Source organism: Pseudopipra pipra, chromosome 2, assembly GCF_036250125.1.
Source record: "Pseudopipra pipra isolate bDixPip1 chromosome 2, bDixPip1.hap1, whole genome shotgun sequence".
NCBI lineage: Eukaryota > Metazoa > Chordata > Aves > Passeriformes > Pipridae > Pseudopipra > Pseudopipra pipra.
The window spans coordinates 71,753,574-71,770,079 of record NC_087550.1 but is presented as its reverse complement, the minus strand read 5'-3'; the positions used below and the strand labels follow the sequence as shown (position 1 = coordinate 71,770,079).

Below are 16,506 nucleotides of genomic sequence, written 5' to 3'. Positions count from 1 at the left end.
TGTGTGACTGAACTACATGTGAAATTTTCCATGAAAAAGATAGTACCAGGACTTCATGTTCCCTCTGAAAATCTCAGAAGCTTAATGTCTCTCCTTTGCTGTGAGTTGTCTGAAATGCCAAGTCATCTTTTACATGCCAATAAAATTTTGCCTAAGGACTTATTCTGTCTTGGCAGTTTTTGTTTGTTTCCCGTTCTCCAGAAAGGTTTGAATTTGAATTTGATAAAAATTTAAATGAGAAAGGTAAAAGCTAGATTTTGTCTTGGGATCTGTATCTCTAAATCTGAATAAGCATGTCACTCTAGTTATATTTTTATATTAGTATATTTTCATTCCCTACATATTAATTAGCTATCTTGTAGATTACTAAAACACAGGTTTCTTCTGTTTTGAAGTACAGTTCATAAATATCAAATAATGAGACTTAGTCTGTAGCTGGACTTGGTATATTAAGAAATCAGATGGATAGCTGACTACATTGATTTTTGTTATTGAAGATAAGAAAACCAGATGGTTCATCACAGATGAATTAATAGTTGAAGGGACTGTATGACCCTCAGTTATGCATCCAAGGCTCTGTATTTTCAATGCACTCATTCATTCATCTTTTTCCGTATTTGTTATAAACTATTTTCAGGTTAAAATAAAAACTTTGAAAATAAAATAAAATCTTATTGAATAACCTGTACAGACTAACATTTAACATTTTTGAGTGACATCTCACTTCACTCAGCTCTTCCCCTGTACTTCTAGACCCTGACAGAGAGCATGAGTCAATCAGCATAATGAAAAGCCATTAGATTTAGGCTACTTCAGATAAATATGTAGAAACATAATGAAGGGATGAAGCCCTTTGAAAGGAGATGCTGTTATGATTTCTTTCTTCTCAACCTTGAGAATTACATGTACAAACATATATTTATACATCGGTATCTGAATTTATGTTAAGAAGTAATTGTCTAAAAGAAGATATTTGTGTCACTTAAAAAGACATGAACAAAGCAGTCTTCAATATGTGATTATCATGGGATAAAGTTTGGGGTTAAAAGAGATGATCAGGCTGCTTCCATCTGTAAACATTAAATGTCAATATTGTGTCCATTCATTCTGTTTTGGATGAACTGTGCCATTTTAAGATTAAGCTTTAAAAATACTTGTGAGGCTAGAATAGACTGACAAAAAAACCCAACCTCCCAAATATTTCTTCCATTTTACCTAGTGTTAAGTAAAAAACCAGAATAATATTATTTATAACTGAAAAATAAGAATACATTAAAATGTTCTTTGATTTGTTGTGCCGTTTATTAATATAATAAATAATAAGTCCACACGACCAGGTGGGTTGAGGGTTCAAACGACCAAATCTCTTTATTGGAAGCAAACAACATCTTTTATATGCACTTTGAAACAACATGTGATTCTCATGACCAATCATCATGGGGTACTTCAGTGCCCATGTGTGCTGGAGTACATCAGGACTTCATGTCCCAGGATACCCCTCCGGCATCCCTCCTATAACACAACACCTACAGTTTTTGATAATTATCTTTAAATAGTGAAATAATAACATTTAAAATCTAATGACTTCAAGTAAAAGAGCTATGCTGTCCTCAAAGTTTATCATCTGTACAAGTCAGAAACACAGAAATGTAACGAAGAAGATCCCAGAAATGCCTTGGCCATTACCTTTCTCAAAACAGGATTGTCATCAAGACCAAGCCAGCTCAGTCAGATCTGAAACATGAAAAAAATCCACAGACATGTTTTTTAATGCATCCCCTCTGGACAACCTTTTACAGTGATGAATGTTCTGCCAAGCGAAAAGGTTTTTCCTGATGTCTAATCTCTCCCTCAAAACAACTCTATTACCTCATCTGCCACTACTGGGAAGCATTTGAATCTCTTTGCTTTGAAACTGCTCTCCAAATAACTATAATGTCAGATCATCAACCTCCTCTTTACCAGACTAAACAAGCCCAGTTCCCTCAGTTTGACCTCCTTCATAGGCCATGCTCTAGTTCTCTGGCCATCTTGGTAGTTCTCCACTGGACCTCCATCAATTTCTCAACATTCTCAACATTGCGGGATTTTTGTGATGGGGTTGGGTAAAATAAAACTGGGCACGCTGTTTCAAATGTAACCTCCACAGAGCAAAGATTAGATAATAATAATAATGGGATAATAATTTCCCTCAACATGTTCGTTCTCCTCCTCCTAAAGTAGCCCACTATGCACTTTGCTGAATCTGCAATGAAACTACACTTTGGCCCCACCCTTAGCTTGGTGTCTGCAGTAACACTGAGGTCCTTTTCAGTAAAACTATTTTTTAGCCATTTGGTTCTCATGCTGTCCTCAGGCGGATGATCACTGTCTCCAAAGTGCAGAACTTGGCACTTCTCTGTATTGAACATGAACACGCAAACTTCATTAACAATGTTGAAAATGTTGTCTGTGCACCCTTCTTCTGTAACAATATTACCAAAGTATTTCTTTAGATTGAATCTTCAATTATTGTGTGATTTAAGTGCTTGTACATAGTAAATATTTTCCTACACATATATGCATAAGCCTGGAGCCTGAAGGGCTGATGAAATTTTATGTGAATACTGAGATTCACAAGTAGATCTGCCCAGAAGGAATATTTACATGAGCAAAATGTATGAACTCAAGTTGACTATTTCTGTGCCTAAAATGTTACAGTTCGATGTTGTTTTGTACAGGAGACAGCTGTAAGTTTTAGAGATTCTTCATCATAAATAAAACATTATCAATTCTTTGTCCTATTGTACAGAATAAATACAGCCAGTATTCATGGAAATAAGGTTTCACTGAAAATATTTGATACCACTTTGGTGGAATTCATGTAAATTTTACTGTGTCTTTCTGTGTTGGTTGTGCTGGTCTTACTAAGAGTCAATATCATCTTCTCCATTACTAATGAGTCTTAGGATGTCCTGCCCATACACTGCCTGCTTTCTGCCCTCCACTATACCTCTTTTTTCCTCCTGCAGTCAGTAGGGATGTGACCATAATATCTTCAGAGCTCTGGATTCCTCAGTTCTACAGATTTAGCACTAAGGCATTACAAGTAACAGAACAGACTATTAGAAACTTTTAAAGGTAAAATAAGTCCTTCATAATTAATAAATTAAATTGAAATGGATTTTTCCCTTATTTTTTAATCTATAGATAAGGACTAATCAAGTATGTTGCAGTTAAAAGCAGATTCAAACTGCCAGTGTTTAGCGTGTAGCATGTAGCATTTATGATGGATATGGAGAAATCTACTCTAACACTATGAAGGTAAAATATTAAGATATACAGTATGACAATCAAATACATATTTCTGGTGCATGCTTTAACAGCCTGAAGAAAAATCTTCAGATTAATTAGTTCTGGCACTTTACTGTGGTTCACTGAATAGTTATACACTGTAAAATTTTAACTGAATTCAAGACTATTCTTCAGTTGTTGGTCCTACGAATTTCTGAGATTATTTATTGTTTCCCTCTAGCAATACAAAATGGTTTTCTATGCTATTGACCTTTAAGAAAGAGAAATCTTTCTAATGTACTAGAAAGAAAACTAAGCTGACATAAGCTATATGAACTTTAAAGGAACTAAGAGGAAAAGATCTTACTTCAGGTGTGAAAACGTATACACTCTTCTTTCATTGTTATACTTTTAGCGTTAGTATGAAAAGATAGACTAATGTAGTCCTCCTCAGTGTTGCAAGCCTTGAAGCATCTAGCAAGTTCTACTTTCAGAATTAATATAGGCTCTTGGGGCAGGCACGATTCCTTTTCCTTGACCCTAGACATTCAAATTATCAGTGTTAGGTTCATTGTTAGCCACAATTGTCCTGGTCTCTTTTTACGAGCAATAGATTTGTAATCTCCCAAGGAAATTAATATTAAAGTAATGATCAGATTTTAAAATTCTATCAATTACCATACAGAGTCTTTATTTCTGCTGACTCTAAGAGGAGTCCAGGATGATTAGCGCAAAAGCAGATCTCAGAATCCACTTCTGATATCCATACCTAGAGTCTAAATGAGTTGAGGTGCTGTAGAGTGCCTGAGATATTCTTGGGACATATGAAAGATAACATAAAGACAATTTATGCTTTTTTTCTGAATACTTTTACCTTTCATCACAATCTGTTAATCAAACCTGTTTCTGAGACTTAGAAAGAGTGTTGACAGTGTGCTAGACCTAAAGGTGAACTTGCAAAGATATTCTGTTATTTTTATGATGGTCCATTTAGATTTATATAACCAAAGCCCATAGTGAAACAGTCAGGGCTATCAAACATCAGACAAATCCATGCTATAACATGGTGAGACATTACTGAATATTTGTTATGTGGTATTTCAATGGCATTTAGTAAATTGGAAAAGGAATTAGATAAGATTCAAAACTAGTAGTAAACCACGAATACTTCATTGCAGTCAAGACTGTGTTCCTTTACACCATGTTTATACATGGCCTAAATAATTTTATTCTGGTTTTATGGCAGTTAACCACTGTTGGAAATGTTCAAAATGCTTCACTTGATTGTTTTTTGTTTTGATTTCTTTTTTATTTAATTTGTCAAAGCTGTTATTTCTTCATAGGCAATAAAAAATATTTTGTCAAATTGTTATGATTTCTCTTCTTAATGAGCTGTTAGGATACACAGCTTAGCAAAGGGCATAATTAAATGTCTGTATTTGACAAAAATAGATTCTATATTAGCCACCCAGTATGGTTGTAAGCATGAGCCTCTATAACATTTTATTTATCATTAAAATCCTTTACTTCAGTATTCATAGTTACTCATACCCTGGGACATTTCCCAGCAGAATACATTAATACATTACGTTACTCACAGGACAATGGATTGCTTCGGACTTGCTTTTGATGTGTGAAGTATTTCCTTGGATGGGAGAAAGATTACTCATTGTGAAGCATAATTAATTTAGCAAAGGGAACATTTCATCCTCAGTGTCTCCATCTCCTTATAGTTCGCTCTACTAACGCTTAGTTTTACGTTACTGTTTCTGTTCAGTTACCATGACACGCATAAGAGACGGTTATATCAAAAAATGTTCATGATTAAGTTATTCCATTATTTTCTTTGATTTCACCAAAATTTTATCTAGTACTATAATTAAAACATATATGTTAGATTGTGTTGCTTCTTCAGTAGTGATTGTCTTTAACATATACCAATTTAATTAATTAGATTACTTCCCTAATTTATCAACAGCTTACTCTAAAATCAAACTAATTTTCTTGCACTCCAGACTTCAAGATTCAGTTCTCCAATTCAAAATCAGCGTACGTCCAGGTCTTTCATAACATCTACACTACAAAAGGGAAATATTAACAATGTACTTGGATTTATTACAAGTACATGACAGCAAGCTTGATGGTTTTCTTGATAAGAAATTTTGCAGAAAACGGAAACACAAAAAAAGTTGCTGATCGGAATGCATTAAATCATTTTGTGTAGTAAAACATGGGTTATCGCATTAGCTATTTGGGAGAAGGTGAGGACTGGAATAAGAAATATGTGATGCAAGTAGTTTATGAGATGGAGAGTATACTTCAGACACAGTTTATTAGAGGTAATCAAGCAACATCAGCCTCAAGACTGATTCTGTTTAATAATTTCATAATTTTTTTTTATTTGAGGAAAAAAGAGTTTGTGAAGGAAATTTATATGTGACATAAAGTTGAAGAAAATCTATTGTACAAAGAGAATCAGACAACTGGCCAGAAAGTGTGAATTTAACTTGAAGAACAGACTAATAAACATGAAGTAAAAATCAGTGCTACAAAATATGAGGAAGAGTATTTGGAGCTTAATAACAAAAATATCTGCAATAACATGAGGCCTCTTTATGAGAAGTGGCTGTTTTTACAGGAATATTGAAAAGTACCAGAGGCAGACACATTTACATATTCCCATTTCAAGTCTGAAAATAAATTTTCTTAGTAATCATGCATTTAAGGAAAATAAAGACATGATAAATTATAAGAAAATAGGATGTAAATGTGTGTCAGGATTGCTAGGAGCTGCTGAATTTAGCAGCCTAATGGAGGCAAGGCTGGTGTAGCTCTATGTCACAGGTTTTGCGGTTTTTTTCCTGTTTTTTTTCTTCTTTTTTTTCCCCTCCTACTTTGTTCAGACCAATTTTCTAGAAACTATATCTTAGCTGTAACTGTACTACTGATCAATATTACTTTTGCATTTGGGGAGTGGGGTTGGATACTCTGCTAGTATCTCAACCTATAAACTAATTTTAAGCATTCAGTTGGTTTTTTTTTGATTTTCCTGGTAATGAAAGTTTCTTCTCATTTTGTGTTGTGCTTAATATTTCATCATATTTTAAATCCCAGATGCCTTTATAAAATTCTATTACTTAAAAAAGAGTCCCACACTTCATTATATTTCATCTTAGTTGAGCATTAGTTTACCCATCTTCATAAATAAAGTACTCTGCATTGCGAATAATGCAGTATTTCCACATGAAAGATAGTTTTATTCATTGCACTGAATGTACCTTTCCCGGAAGAATAAGTAGTAAGAAAGATTCCTATGGTTCTTTCTTCTCCTTTTTCACTCTTGCCTGTGTTTAATTTAATCATTTAGAAGCTAAGAAACTCAAGATTAATTCCCTTGGAAATTGGGATTAAATGACTGACAAAGCATGTAGGAAAGTACTAAATAAATTGCATTCAAGTGAACAGACTAGAATTGGTTGCCTGCAGATTGCTCCTTAATATAATTTCAGTATAATCAATAAGCAAGATCACATGTAAACAATTACTGTCAGCAGTAGTGGGACTGGATTTCAGCAAGATGGCTCCAAATAGTGTTAAATTTTTTTTTATACTGTATGAAACACTATAGCCAAGCCGTATCAAAGGTTAATGGAACTGTCTAAAACTGGTAACAGGTTTTAACCCACATCCAACCAAACACATATGCTCAGTTTAAGTCTACACACATGAGCACACAGGCTCATGTATGAGCCTAAATGCATTTATGTACAAGGCTTCAACTAAAAGAGAAAAGCAAAACCAACTATTGAACAAAGAAGTGATGACAACACAAAACACAGTGTGCAAATTATCATGGGAAGGGAGCTGCCAGTTGTAATTTACATATACTGAAACAAACTTTTATTTTCCCAAAAACTCATTTGGTCCTTTTTTTGAAACAGGGATATTTTAAAAGCTAATACTGTGTAAAGTAGAGAAGCATACCAGTTTGTACAGTTAATGTGCTGCTGATTTTCACACAAGATTTAATGGAGCCCATATATCACACAAAATAAGGTGGAAAAAAAAGCTACTGGCGCTTTTTATTTATATTTCTTTAACTTAAGAAGATCATTGTAGCTTTTTTGCAGGAGAGATGTTTTGAGAATAATTGACTTTCACAAGTTGCTTTTTATAGAGGTGTTGAGAGACTTAATTTTGAATGTTCAGCTCAGATAGAGTGCCTCTGTCTGTTCTGGAAAACTCAGTTATTTTGAAAACATGGATCATGATACATTATGACATAGCTTTATATTTCCTAATGATAAGTCTCTGCTCTGCCACTGTTACTATTGTCACAATCAGACAATAAAAGGATAAAATTTTTAAGGACTCTGTCTTGCTTTAAGATTTTAGTAGAGAAGTTCACTCTTCCTATATGTGCTTGGAAGGGATAACTTATACCAACTCCTTCATTATAAGGAACTGCATCATTACGCATTAATGTGGCACGAAAACATAAAAAAAATACGCTATCATGTGTACAATTGTAAAAAAGCATATGAAATTTAAGCCAGGGAGTTACCTTTGTTATAGAAAGAAAATGCTGGGGCCACAGGAATATCACTGAAATATTCACAGGCTAACATGCACTTTTTTAATGGGGAAATAAAATAGAAAATTAAATTCTGAAATGGAGTTTGTCCAGGGAAAGTTGCATTAATTTTACACATATGTCTTTATTTATCTTGAATAATGACTAAACCATCCTTTCCAGGAAGAACATGAATACTGACACATCTATTTATTGCGACTACAGTGTCATAAAGCTGATTTACTCAACAGAGAGAGGGGAAAAAAAAGAAAGAAAGAAAAAAGAAAAATTTTATTTTTTAGGGGGAAAAAGAGAAAGGAAGAGGCAGTTTTATAAGAAAGACAGTAATTCTGAGTTTGGAATTTGTCTGAGTGTGATACAAAAAATTAAAGAAGCTTCTGAATTCTTCTTGCTTGTTGATTTGTTTATTGGTCTGTTTCCTTTTGCAATCTGTAGGACTTATTTTCATTTTCTTAATTTTTCTCTATAAACTGATAAAGTGGATTTCAATGACTACTGAAATTTTCACCAGTGATCAAGTATTAATTGTTGATGCTATTTAATGATATATGGTTAGATAGTAATGACAAGATTATGTAGAAAAGTAATACAAAAGCACAAATGCACTTTAAGAGAAACATATTTAATAGGAAACAGCTATTATTTGATTTTAATTTTCATAAAATTTTGATGTCAGTAGTAAGAGACTAATACTAAATGTGTTCACTTTACTATTCAGGAAAAAGAAAAAAAGAGTTGAGCTTAACCACTCATAACTGGTGCCTTAGTAAAATTAAGTTGTTTATCTTGAGGAAGGGAGCTGAAACCAAGTTCACATCTTAGTTTACCATCCTAAACTGATTTGAAGGGGAATTGGAAAATAGCTTTATTTTTGTTTAGATCATGAATGTTGTACAGTCATTTCCTTGACTTTTCCTGCTGTTATTAAAGGTCTGCACCTTACAGATAAGGTCAGATAGAGTCATATGACTGGAGAGGAAAAAAAGGGCACAGGTAATTGTTTTTAATTTCTCCTTTCCTCCCATCTGTCTGAATTCATCTGTCTTCAACTTTCAGACACTGTGCAACCAGCATGCTAACATGCATGGCATATAAGAGAATATGGGTTTAAAAAAAAGCTAGTTATCAAGTAATATTTTTTTCTGCATTTTTAGAATACAGTTGTGAAATTACCCCAGCATTGCATTTTGCTCATACTTTATTATATAAAGAGAACCTTATTTTATAAGAAAATAACAAACATCCATAATTTTCTGCTTTGTGTGTACACCTGTTTACCTGTACCTATATCTAGTTTCTTGACACACAACTCATACATCAATGGAAAGAGCAAAGAAGTTTCATATAGTTTGAATTCTTGCCTGACATGAATTCCTTTCAGATGTGAATTCTTGTCAGATAGGTGGGAGGTGAAATCAAAACACAGATTCATCAATCTGTATTCTTAGTGTTGACATCTGAATACGCAGAATATATATATGAGCTATTGAAAAACAGCACCATGCTGTAAATACAGTACAATAATATTTTTTGTTCTTATATTTTTTTATGAAACCTGGAGAATCTGAATAACTTATCATGAATTCAATGCTGAAGGCATTCTAAAAAGCAAATATTCTTTCTTTTCTTTTTTTTTCATATCTACAATCACTCACAGTTCTTTTAGAAAGTTCAGAACGAAAAAGAGCCTCTATACACATGGTATAATAAAAAGTATGCTGCTCTGTTACAACTGGAACCTACAGAGTGATAATGGAGATAGCTGCTGAATCAACATTAAAAAAGCGTAGTAAAAGACAATACTTTCATAATTCAGGTTATTTCAAGACCAACATGTTCTCTCAGGTGCTATTGATGTGATTTGAATTATTCTCTGTACTTAAAATGTCAAAAAGGAAAAGGAAGCAAGTGTTGCATGAAGCGATAAAGAGGAAAGAAGGAAAGTTTACATTCAAAATGTATGTTTAGCCTGAAGTGCTAGTAAAGCTTCAACTCTGTGCACCCTCAAAATCACACTATTGACTAAAGCAAAATCAGTACATCCCTCTCAATAATCACTCAGTTATCGCTGTAATATAATAAAAACACTAATAAACTGACATAATGTTTTCAACTGTTAACTGAAGGTAATTTTTGAATTGCTATAAAAGTATTAAAATTTCATATTTTAAATATATAAAAATGAGTGTTTAAGAGAAAAATAATCTTTATTCCATTCCTCCAGTGTGTGTTCTAACTTCTGCTAAACTTAAATTCAGCCTCAATATTTTCCCTACTAAGGGCAGTGTAAACACTGCAGTTCTGATATTCTTTCTGTGACTTAGTTTATTCATCACAGTATGGCAGTCTAATTTCAGAACTAGTAGCTATAATTCTTGTTTAAAAAAGCACTTCATGATTATGGTTTAATCAGCACATTATCTGATCAAATAAGAAATCAGATCCAGAATTAAGCTTCTAAATGAAGGTGTACTCCTGTGAAAGAGGCATTTATGCACCTATTACACTCAGTGGAGAATTAGGCAACAGTTTCAAGGAAGCCTATGGGCACCTGCATACAGACCCCCCTACTTTGCCTTCTCAGTTGCCAAAATGTACATACCTAAAGTTATTTCTTGTTGCATGGCCCAGATTCCAGTAGATGGGTGTGGTGGGGAAAAAAAGTGTTTTCCCCCCAGAGTTAAAAACGATGGTAACCCTCGAGGGGGTGGTGTCTCTTGATGTTGACCCAATCAGCACCCCTGCAAAATTTAAACATATCACATCAGACTGGAAAAGAAGGATGATGAGGTAGTTGGAGGGGTAGTAGCCATGTTTTAGGCCACAAGGGGAGAAGAGTTAGGAGCCCTGCTGGGGGCTAGGCCCCCCCAGCCCCCGACTGGGGGCTGCAGGAACTTGGAACAGTGTTAAACTGGGCCAAGTACTGTAGCTGAGAGCTGGGGGAAGTTTCCTTGCTGTGAGTGGACAGACAGAGATACTGAAAGTGGCAGTGGAGCAGCAGTGAACGGAGAACTGTGGCTGAGAGCCAAAAAGCGATAAGAAGCAGCAAAGACGGCATGCAGCTAAGCAGAGAGACACAGAGATGTCTGACGGAGGGAGAGAGAGAGAGGACTAAGCTCAACAAAGACACTTTTGGGGTAAGGCTGAATTAAATCTCCCCAAAACCCCTTTGAAACCCCTCCTGGGAGGAGGGGGTGGACTTCTACTTGATGGGAGTCCTAAGATGCAGTATGCACCGGAGAGAGGAGCTGAGAAGCTCAGAGACATCCTGGAAGCTGGACTGGGACGGCTGGACGGAATGCAGAGGAGGTGGCCTTGCCCCCCCCCCTCCATGCTGGCAGTTCGAGACAGAGCAAAAGAGCTCTGGTAGGATGCTTGGAGCAAAGTCTGAACTGAGAACTGCCCTAAATGTTCTGACTCAGGGAGAGCTTGAATCTCCTGAGGAAGGGACTTTCACGAAGGTGCCCTGCACTTCGTGATATGACCGTGGTGAGGCGAGCCTGTCCCTGCTATCGCAGTCCACAGGAGAGAGACCTTTGCTTGGAGCTGAAGGGCTGAGAGGAAACCCCCTTGTGTGTAAAGGAGAGAGATCCAGCTACAACAACTTCAGCTACGACTGCTGCATTGAAGAGGAGAGACACTGCAGCCCTGAAAATGGAAAGGATTTTTCCTTCTTCCCTTCTGGACTTTTATTGGAGGGAGAAGAGACTTGACCCAATGTAAATATTGGTTTACCATAGGAGAGATAGTTAAGACTGTGTATATAATATATTATAATATTTATTTGTGTAATAATTGTAATATAATTCCCTTCCCCCCATATTGAGTCTTGTGCTGTGCCTGGAAAACCCCTCTCACACTGGGGTGAGTTGTGGGAGGGGGGCTTGGACTTGGAAGTTGGATTTTTGGGGGTCTTAAACCACGACACTGGGTAAAACAGTGCAGGTTCCCATTCAATAGTATGCTCAATATCCTAGGGAAGACATAGAAATCAGTGCCCGTATCTAGTTAACTGGAAGCATCTTTTGATTTGAGTAACTCTTCTGACAACACTGAACATATCGAATAGGAGTGAAATTTTAGATAATTATATAATTGTGTTGTACTGAAATGGCAGAGATCTACGTGAGGCTGTACATGGGATATTAATGAGATACGTGCTGTTCTAAAGTGATGACTGGACATAAGCTAGGATAACCTGGGGAATTTCAAGCACTGTTAGTTAGCTACTTTAGACAACAGAACTAAATCCTAGTTCTCTGTTAGATATAATGGCAGCTTCTAAACCTAAAGATTTCTTCAGTTAGCTATACAGAGGCATCTAGTTTTATTTAAGACGACTTAAAGGTAGCTGCTGAAAGCTATTAAAAAGGGCCTATGGAGGACCTGTACCTTCCTAGAGCGGCAGCTCAAAGCAAGGCAGGTTATCATAAGCCTTAATACCTATAAGATCGAGTGCTAACGTTTGGATTTGCTAAAATTTGGCCCCTGCCTCACACACTGACATTAAAATTTATATACCTTAAATTTCAAATCAGTCAAAATTATCTGAGACATTCTTAGATATTCTAAGGTGTAAGGAACATCATCAGAGGACTAGCAGACACTAGAGAGAGTGTCTGCTAGTCAGAGACCTATGCCTTTCAAGAAGACTGTGTTACGTACATACAGGCTAGCCCAGGTCATCTCAAAGAACACTAGATGTCTAAGTGCAGGCAAAGGAATCAAGTAATCTGAATTATTAGTATATCTGAATTATTATTATACACTCCTTCTAAGCATATGTGGCCATATAAAGGAAATTTAAAATAAATTAGATGAATTATGCCTTTGTGAACCTTATTTTCTCTTTTCATTTAAAGGAAGCCAAATTTCATTAGCTTAGATATGTACATGTAAAAATGGGTGAGCTTGATCTTGTTTTCGGTCTGAATGAGACATCATTTGGAGAAATGATTCCAGGTTACAGATAATGATTTGTTTCCTCTCCTGTGGTTATTAGTTAAAGTAGCAACTCCATGTAAGTAAATGCCATTGAGACAAATTACCTGTAAGTAAAACACATTAGGGGATAAGGTTAGCTAGCTGTATTAGCTATGCTCTTGCTATGTTCTTGCAAGAAATGTGAATTATTTTTAATCTGAATGGTACCAAGATAATGTAAGACACTAGTGAAAAAACAGGCCTTGAAGAGTTTAAGGAAAGAATGAAACACATGCTCTTCTCAAAAGGGCAACAGGAACAGAAATACTTGTGAGGAAAAAGGAGGAAAGGAATCATGCCGACCGGTAATTTTTAGAGTGGAGGGGAGAGCTATAAAATAATAAATGCATAGAAATACAGGTGAATCAGTGTTGAATGATAAGGAACAAGGACTTGATATTGCCATGTTTGAGTCAAAATTTGTAGAGCTGTATTTGAGGAGGGCAACTCAGTAGCTAAATCCATGTAAGAGGAGGCACTGAAGACTCAGTAGTGTTCAGCACAGGAACAAGTGTTAATGTACTATATGGATGGCTTACAATTTTTCTTCAGCTTTTCCTTTGTTATAAGGTCTTGATGCAAATTGTTTGTAAAATAGACTTTTCAATCTTGAATGATCTACATCAATATACAATTTCACTTTTCATTTTGTTTTCTATACATTCATTTCTGCTGGTGAATTTACCTGGGCTGAACTTTTATATTCCTTAATAGGATTTCTGTAAAAGTTCTTATATAAAATATTGACAAAGCTAAATTCTTAGTTGGTTCCAATTATTTCAACTGCATTTATACATTCTCTCTTTAGAAAAGCTATAACAAATTGTTACAAAGCGGCACTTGAATTTCCTACCAAATGTAGGTTTTCATCTCAATAATTTTTTTCCAAAATTCTTTTAAAAGAATCTTTTGGTCTTTTTTTATTTTCTGAAATTCATATGATGTAATCTAGCTGAATAATTTTTGAGAGGTCTTTAAGAATGTTATGAAAAAAAAAATGTTTTAAGTAGCACAAATCAACAGAAGTGGAGGTTTTACTATTCCTTTAAGAATTTACTATAGTGGGAGAATAACTGGGAATGGACAGAAAATCCAAATGGTTTGAAACCACCAAGGATCCATGACTGAGAGGAAAAAAAGCTTATTTTTTTTCAGAATTGCTGGTTGTTTATTTTTGTTTTACTCTCCTGTTGCGTTCACATAAGAAATGAAGCAACTGATGTGTGAATAAATAGATACATCTTCTGTATATAAACTAACCCACTTAAAAAACTAAAGTGTATAGGAAGACAATGATAGTCCAAAAATGTGTGTATATCATTCAAGTCATCTTTCTTTTATCTTTCCATTCTAAACCTATACGCTGTTACCAAAATCATTCCACAGGAATTTCACGCAAAATATTGAATATGTTATTTTTGAGCTTTCAGTTTCTAGCCCAGCAAGTCAACTGAAGGCATGAATGAGACTCTGAGCCTGAGGTGGTGCTACTAGCAGACATAGTGCTACTGCAATGCAGAGCCACATTATGGCCTACAAGAGCTTGGAGAAGCTTGGAGCACCATCTGATGCTCTTGGATAGAGCATCAGATTTATATAATCCCTCGACTTCCACCCTGGAGACAATTTGGTTTGTAAAGGTCGAGACTGCATCTGTCTGAAGACACATCCTAACACACAGCTTAGTAATACTGCCCAGGCACCAGTCAAAACCTATTTCTATCCAAGCAGGGATGTCTAAAACAGAAATTTCTTCTTCAGGTATGATGACTGGAATTTACTTCAAATCTCATACCAGAAGCAAAATACACTGAAAATCTCTTATCTATATTAGTGTCAGGGTTCTTAGAAATCCTAATCATACACTGCTGGAGGCTATAAAAATGTACTAGCTTCCAAAGGCTTTTCATACATCCAGACCACAGAATAGAGACAGAGAACTCTCCACATTTTCCTCAGAAACATGTTGGACACTAGTTTCGATCACAGTAGAGACTACAGCAGAATCAGTCTAACAATACTGAATTTATTTATAGCCTGTTTGGTTTTTTTTTTGGTATTATTGTCTTACGTTTTAGGTTATTCACTAAATAGCCCAAAGAAGATTAGCAAATGGGCACTAGGTATATGATTGTGTTTTCCTAGGTTTCAAGTGACTGAAGAGCTCTATCTCTTTGACAGCACAGTAAATTGCATACAGATATTTTAATAATAGGAGTGTGAAAAGTAAGATATAGACATAAAAGAAAATACACAAAATTCTTCCTTTCATTCTCAATAAATATACATTCAGGGGGAAAAAAAAACCAAACCAAAAAGACCAAAGCAGTAAACCCCTCCCCCTCATCATACTTGAAATATATTTCTTTTACATTTCCTTGTATTATATTATCTGTATAAAGAAAAAACTTAATAAATAACTGTTCTGATACATCGCCACTTACAGTAAGTAACTGACTAAAATCCCTTAGGGATCAACAACATTGAACTGATTGTCTAGTTTCAGTCAGGTGGTGAGAGGGAAGGAAAAAGTCTCAAAAAGATTATTTGTTTTCAAGGATTTGCTTTCTTCTATTGATTCTGAGAAGGCATTTTTGTTCAATGTGTCAGTTTATTCTTTTAGAAGTGTTTCAGAAATTAATTGTTTAAAGGACCTTTCAATTTATTTTATACTACTATTATCTTGTGTGAATAAAAATCTATATATCTATGTTTACTGCAGCACAAGAGAAATGAAAGCTCTGTTAGCCATTTTGACTTTGTTTTCAAGCCATATAGTAACAGGACATTTTCCAGTCTGCCAGGAGACAAACAATATGCTCATATTTCTGGAAAATGAACAGTGTGATCTTTAGGAACTCCTGGGTTACCATGGATACCAACATGTATTCTATCTAAGTCACAAGACATACTTACATTGCTTCTGAATTAAAAATCAGTTTTCAGAATTGTTAAACACAACAGATACATCGAGTTTAACTTTTGGGTTGTTATATTTTTTGGTTTTTTTCATAAAAGGCATAGTAATACTAAAGGTAGGAAAAAAATTGGTACTCACCACTAGTCATTTACAACTTGGCGTCTTCATCAACTGAGTTGTCTTCCTTAGTTGCTGAGTGATAATGATTTCATTTTATGCAATTTTACTTTGAACTAGTAAAGGTTACTATGGAAACCTTGACTCTTTTTCTCTTTTCACATTCTTTGAACAGGTAGTAAGTCTCACTGTGTGGGGGAATTGAACTGGCATATCCACTGAAACATTACTTGAAAATCAGCTCTAAATTGCTTTTACCATTCATGAGTCAATGTTAAACTAAGATTTGTCAGACAGTCTGGTAGAAGAATAACATATCTTCAAAAAAAAAAAAAAGTTTGACTGAATCTTTTATAATCTGCTAAACCTTTATTTTTTGATTTACTGAAATTTCATCTTTACTTGATCATAATGGTGAATAGAAATGATTCCGGCATTAATCAACATAATAAAACAATGCAGGATTTATTGCTACATGGTTGCTCTTGTTTTCAGCTTTTTTAGCTTGTCATGATTTTCTTTTAATTTTTCAACCCCGTATCTGACTTACCTTGAAACTGAAATAGCCTTTTGTTTTTCTTTTGGTTCCCCTGTCTGAATCATGCTAAAATTCATTGTC

At 35.0% G+C, this 16,506-nt stretch overlaps 1 long non-coding RNA gene across 1 annotated transcript in view; it reads right to left on the bottom strand.

Moving 5' to 3' along the window:
* Window positions 1–16,040, bottom strand: part of LOC135409862 (uncharacterized) — a 137,316-nt gene extending 121,276 nt beyond the window's left edge. Inside the window, exon 1 of the long non-coding RNA XR_010428391.1 lies at window positions 15,909–16,040. This is a non-coding gene — a long non-coding RNA (uncharacterized LOC135409862). The remainder of the gene's footprint in view (window positions 1–15,908) is intronic.
* Window positions 16,041–16,506: the final 466 nt, after the last annotated feature.